Source organism: Asterias amurensis, chromosome 8, assembly GCF_032118995.1.
Source record: "Asterias amurensis chromosome 8, ASM3211899v1".
Taxonomy (NCBI): domain Eukaryota; kingdom Metazoa; phylum Echinodermata; class Asteroidea; order Forcipulatida; family Asteriidae; genus Asterias; species Asterias amurensis.
Genome location: NC_092655.1, coordinates 8,066,754 through 8,073,531, shown reverse-complemented (window position 1 = coordinate 8,073,531; position 6,778 = coordinate 8,066,754).

Below are 6,778 nucleotides of genomic sequence, written 5' to 3'. Positions count from 1 at the left end.
TAGAAGCTGCATTATTTCACGAAAATGACGGATTTGTGAGGAAAATATGAGGACCAAACCCACCGCAGAAAAATGTATGCCGCCATGGAATGTGAATCTGTTGAAATTAGTGGCTTGTTGCAGGTAAGATTTAAGTTATGAAGCTGTGAAATTTTTCCGCCCCTGAAATGGGCCTCAATAGTTAGGACTCTGTTCCTGTGTACAGAGAAAGAGTCCTATATAGGGCTAGGTGCCAGACATCTGGGCATACACGGTGTAATGGTATAATGGTTGTACCACTGCATGCAGGGATACAGTTGTTAGAAATGACTGCCACACAAAAGAAATTGAATGAATAAACACACGCCTCAAAAAGCTCCAGTGAATTTGAAATCTGCTTTGTTGAATTGTTGAGATTGACGCAACATTACATTTGACTAAGTATGAAACCAAAGTATCCTTTTCAGTAGCATTTGATTTTGTGGGAAATAGAATAGCGTTGCGGATTGGTTGCTCTTAATTTAAATTGTACATTCAAAATAAAGTTAGGGTGAGACTTAATCTCCGGCAGATATAAAAGGGTATCTGGTCATAGACTGCCAAGTTTCTCATACCTAAGGGTATCTGGTCATAGACTGCCAAGTTTCTCATACCTCTGATCCCCACAACAGTCTAAGGAGGAGAATTCCAAAGTTTCTCAATGAATAGAGTGAAGGATGGCTAATGACTTGCAGTTCTGCATGACACCAGTCAAGGTATGACAATGTACAGATCTTCACAGCAATCATGTAGGTTGATGGCAGGATGCCATGTTTGAGGAGAATGCTGCTTGGAGATTTTCTATAGTCAGTAAACCAAAAAAGAATAGTCATTCAAAAATAAAGAACAAAGATGAAAACAAAGAAGAGAAAAACATCTTATGTAGCCCCATGTTAAGTCTACTGAAAACATAAATAAAGAAACAGAGTTTATCCACTTATTGGTATTTCTTTACGTCATACTTATTGGAACTCTCATTTAGCGAAATTGATTGGCTCTTTACAAAAAAATTAAATAGTTAAATAGGTAAAATCTCCAGTCGAACCTTGCTAATTGAATGATGATTGTCTGTCACAAAAAAGAATGATGAAGGAAATGCAGTAACAACTGGAGGGGCAAAATAGCTTCGATTCCAAAGAAATCGGCTGCTCATTTGCCAAAATTTACAGAGAAAACCTATAAAGACATCACACACACATTCACAGCCATTGAGTAAAAATATTTGTTTGTAACTCAAATAATAATTTGGGGTAAAAGGCACTGGACACTATTGGTAATGTAATTACTCAAAAAAATTGTTAGCATAAAAACTTAATTGGTAACGAGCAATGGAGAGCTGTTGATAGTATAAAACATTGTGAGAAACGGCTCCCTCTGAAGGAACGTAGAGAAAGAAGTAATTTTCCTTTAAAATATTTTAATTTCGATTTCAAGACCTCATAATTGGATTTTGAGGTCCTAAAATCAAGCATCTGAAAGCACACAACAAGGGTGTTTTTTCTTTTTATATGTTGAGATACACCAAGTGAGAAGACTTGTCTTTGACAATTACCAATAGTGTCCAGTGTCTTTAAACAAAGAAAAGTTTACTAGAGTGGGGTTTGAACCAGCAACATCCAGAATAACAGGAGATGGGCCATGAAGAGCTTTTAAAGTTAGGAGATTTAACTTAAGTAGGATTTGAAACTTTGCATGGTGGAAATACGATATAGAAAGGTTTGCGGTAACACCATGTAATGACTATCTCTAATGAGTTGGGGGTGGTTCTGAAAAGAACCATTGGTTTCAACTCGAAGTTTCGATCAGTATGCTCTGATCGTCTCCTGGAGAAAGATTTGACTTTAATGCAATGTCCAATTTGATCAGGAGCCAGTGAAGTTCTTGTGTGATGGGTATTTTATTTTGGACACATTGAATCTAAGAAAGTTCTTTGTGTAAAAGTCCAGTGATAAGAGAATTGCATGAGTCAAGTCTAGAAGTGACGAAGGCATCAAGGAGATAAGTAGAAACATCTTCAAAAAGTCGTCAGATTTGATCTATTAGTTGATTTGCACAAGAGCTGCTTAGCAGATATTGGTTACTTTATCGGACATACACATCAAAGAGTCCATAATTATAAGAAGTTTGATGCTCACATGTTAATTAAGAACAAAACAGTTCCAAGTTGAGCGATATTGTCATTTCAATGCAGCTGGAATGGACGCGAATGACATTTTTGTCAACCTTTGTCAACCGTGGTGAGTAGAGGCCCTAGGATTAATACTGTTTCTATCTACATTGTAAATTGGTCAGGAACTTGATTTCAGTTACCATTGTGGAGTGCCACGAGAAATGAGAGCGGAAAAAGAAGAGGTCCGCCAAGAGGTTGGAATGCCAGGTATGACAAGGTAAGCCCAGTAGTAAAAGCCCAGAGACATTGGAGAACCATAGAGTTATATATAGAACTAGAGGGCGCACTGGTGATGCTTTGTGCACAAACGCGCAGGACCACTTGGAGACACGCGCACCATTCTGCACGCTCGTTGAATATGAAGTACGCCATGGAATTTGTGTTTATTGAACACTGACGCGATGCTGTTTTGTCAACTTACAAAATGGCTGCACAAACACATACTGTGCGATGCCTGTTTTGTCAACTTAGAAAATGGCCGCCTGCGCGCATGTCGGGTCGCGTATATAGGCAAGTGCACCCTCTAGTTCTTATATATAACTCTATGGGGAGAACCAATAAACACAACCACCGCTCAACCATGAGGTGATGGTTTTACTGGAATCGGGTTGGAGCCCAGGAACAAGCTAGAGAGGCGCGTGACCAATTTCACCATTTACCTTTGAATGAATAAAAAAGGGAGCAGACTCACCGAAAAGAGGGGGGTCCGGTACTTCTTGCGAGATGAGATGTCACCTCTGCCGGAGGGGCCGGGGCTTTGCTGCCGTCAGAGCTGCATGGTCTGCATGCCCCCTCCTGTTGTGGAACAGACTTCAGGTAGCAAGACGTGAAAGTACTTGGGGACTTCCAGCATGCTGCTTTGATGATGTCCTCAATGGGAACTCCCTTGAATTTCTCCCATGATGTAACCATTGCCAGACCTCATTGAGCATGGGCCGGGTTCACCGAAGGTGTAGGCCAGTCTGCTGCTGAGCTGGATTTGATCGCCTGCACAATCCACATACAGCATGCCAAGGACAGAGACTATCAATTCAGGCACAAAGATATCAGGTGGTTGGAAAGATGGGGGTTGATTTTTGTTGCCATCTCTATCCAAAAGATTTAGAAAACTCATGGTTCTTCAAACCATTTGCTGAAATGATAAGTAGTTTTTGAGATTTTAACTTTGTGAAAATTTAAACTTCTGATTTGAACCGGAGGTCAAAGTCAAATAAGGTCACTACCTGTGTAGCGTTTGTTATATTTTTGTTTTACAAATAAACTTTGATATAATGTTATTCAAAGCTGACGACGTCATCTTTACATCATCAAGTTTGTGTCACTTTGTGGAGTCCAACAAAATGGAGTCAAACTCAACAAAATGGCTGACCATGTTAGTTCGCAAAATAAAAGGAAAACCATGCAATTTCGAGGCATATTGTGTGGATCATCATGTTCTGTTTAAAAACATCTTTCTACCCATATGCATTTCAATTCACACTGTTGACCAACTTGTCCCAACCAAGGCAACATGTACCTTTAAGGTGCATATGTCTGATGAGTTTCAATGTTCCAGAATTCCGCAATAAGCCCAAGAATGCTGCAGAGTGCCGCAATAAGCCCAAGAATGCCGCAGAATTCAACAATAAGCCGAAGAAAGCCCAAGAATGCCGCAATAAGCCCAAGAATGCTGCAGAATGCCGCAATACATGTAAGCCCAAGAATGCCCAAGAGTGCCGCAGTATTAGCCCAAGAATGACACAGAATGCCACAGTAAGCCCAAGAATGCCGCAGAATTCCACAGTAAGCCCAAGAATGCCGAAGAATGCTGCAGTAAGCCCAAGAATGCCCCAGAATGCCGCAGTTTTAGCCCAAGAATGCCACAGAATGCCACAGTAAGCCCAAGAATGCCACAGTAAGCCCAAGAATGCCGCAGAATGATGCCCATGTGGACACTATTGGTAATTACTCAAAATAATTATTTGCATATAACCTTACTTGGTAACGAGTAATGGGGAGCTGTTGATACATGTAGTTTAAAACATTGTTAGAAACGGCTCCCTCTAAAGTAATGTAGTTTTCGAGAAAGAAGTAATTTTCCACGAATTTGATTTTGAGACCTCAGATTTAGAATTTGAGGTCTCGAAATCAAGCATCTGAAAGCACACAACTTCGTGTGACAAGGGTGTTTTTCTTTCATTATTATCTCACAACTTTGACGACTGTTTTGACGACTGTTTGAGCTCAAATTTTCACAGTTTTGTTATTTTATGCATATGTTGAAATAGTGAGAAGACAGATCTTTGACAATTGCCAATAGTGTACTAAAGTGTTTAATGTTAAAGTTTCACCCTTTTGGTTTCAGTTATTGCTCGTTATATTGCCGTATCTTGTTACATTTGCCATTTGCTATTCACTGTATCTCCTTGAACTTGAAAGCTATGATATATATTTGGAAAATAGACATCACATGCACCAACAATAAATATATACAGAGCGACGGGAAATAATTTGTACATTAACAATTAATTCCAAGCAATGAATAAATACCAAATATAAAGAATAGCATTTAAATGAATAATACGAGAAGCTAACTCCAGAAGCTGTGAGTCGTAAATAAGGGGACCGAGTGAGGGAGTTGAACTGAGCTGAACGCAAATGGCGTAAGTCAGGATCTCACAACGACAAGTTTGCCTTTGATGCTGCCAAGTGCACCGTCTCTGAAACTCTTGCTACTGTACAATGCAGTTTTTACAAGGAATCCTTGACTAATGCAAACCCAAATCAGTACTCAAGCGTCACATTGTAACATTCCTTCCCAAGCTGACCGAAAAAGCCTTCAAAGGATAAAGAAGATCTCAAGAACTATCGCCCAGTTTCTAACATCCGCTACCTGTCCAAAGTCATTGAAACGATAGTCTGCTCCCAACTCACTCGATACCCAGACGACCACAAACTACTTGACCCATTACAGTCAGCAAACAGAGTTGGTCACAGCACCGAGACAGCTCTGCTCAGGGTACACAACGACATCCTCCGCATAATGGACAGCAGCAGCAGACAGTACCCTCGACCACGATATCCTACTGCAACGCTTTCGTGATCAATTCGGGATCGCTGGAACTGCTCTTCAGTGGTTCTCGTCCTACTTCACATGAAGAACACATTGGGTCCATGCTGCAGGTGCCAACTCTGATGTCCATCACCTTGAGTTCGGTGTCCCTCAAGAATCTGTTATCGGCCCACGGACTCCTATAGGGGACATCCTTCATCGGCATGGAGTCAACTACCACAACTATGCTGATGACATTCAAATCTACCTAGATTTGGATCCTACCATCCCATGTGATGCTGAGTGCTGCTTGTTTAGGCTATCTAACTGTATCCAGGATGTCCAAACCTGGATGCTTGCAAAGAAACTCATGCTGAATGAAAACAAAACAGAGTTTTTCATAGCATCCTCCGTTCGGAACCTGGGAGTAACTTTTGACAGCTCCATGTCATTGAGTCAACATGTCACTGGTCTCTGCAGATCCGTTAACTATCACATACGCAACATCACAATGATCCGCAAATACCTGGACTACGACACCCGTCATTCTGTTGCTCGTGCCCTGGTACTCTCACGCCTCGACTACTGCAACTCCCTTCTCCATGGACTGAAGCAACATGATCTCAACCGCTTACAAAAACTCCAATACAAGGCCGCTCGACTGATCCATAAGAAGCCAAAATATTCCCATGCCACACCTTTGCTCACGGATCTACATTGGCTTCCAGTCGACCAGCGGATCAATTTTAAGACGGCACTGAACATGTTCAAAACTGTATCCAATACTTTCCCATCCTACATTTCAGACACATTGGATCTCAGCAAACCCATGCGTGAAGGTCTTCGATCTCAATCCAATCTGGTGGTTATACCTCGATCCTCAAGGAAGTTTGGAGACCGTGCATTCTCCACCGCTGGTCCCCACAACTGGAACTCACTCCCAACAAATATCCGCAACGCATCTTCTGTAGAACAGTTTAAAGGACTTTTAAAAACACATTTGTTTAATCGTTCCATCTAATGTGTTTTTGATTCTGTCACTTTTTGTATTTTTGCTTACTATTCTTTCTCTTTTGAGTTTTTTGGTTGCATTATCCCAAGCGCTTTGTATCCTTTGGAAAAGCCGCTTTATAAATACGGTTGTTATTATTATTATTATTAAAGGCAGTGGACACCATTGGTATTTACTCAAAATAATTATTAGCATAAAACCTCACTCGTTAACGAGTAATGGGAAGAGGTTGTTAGTATAAAACATTGTGAGAAATGGCTCCCTCTGAAGTGACGTAGTTTTCGAGAAAGCAGTAATTTTCCCTGAATTTGATTTCGAGACCTCAAGTTTAGAATTTGAGGTCTCCAAATCAAGCATCTGAAAGCACACAACTTCGTGTGACATGGGTGGGTTTTTTTCTTCCATAATTACCTCGCAACTTTAACGACCAATCAAACTCAAATTTTTACAGGTTTATTATTTTATGCATATGTTGAGATACACCAAGTGAAAAGACTGGTCTTTGAGAATAACCAATAGTGTGCAGTGTCTTTAAAACAAGAAAAAC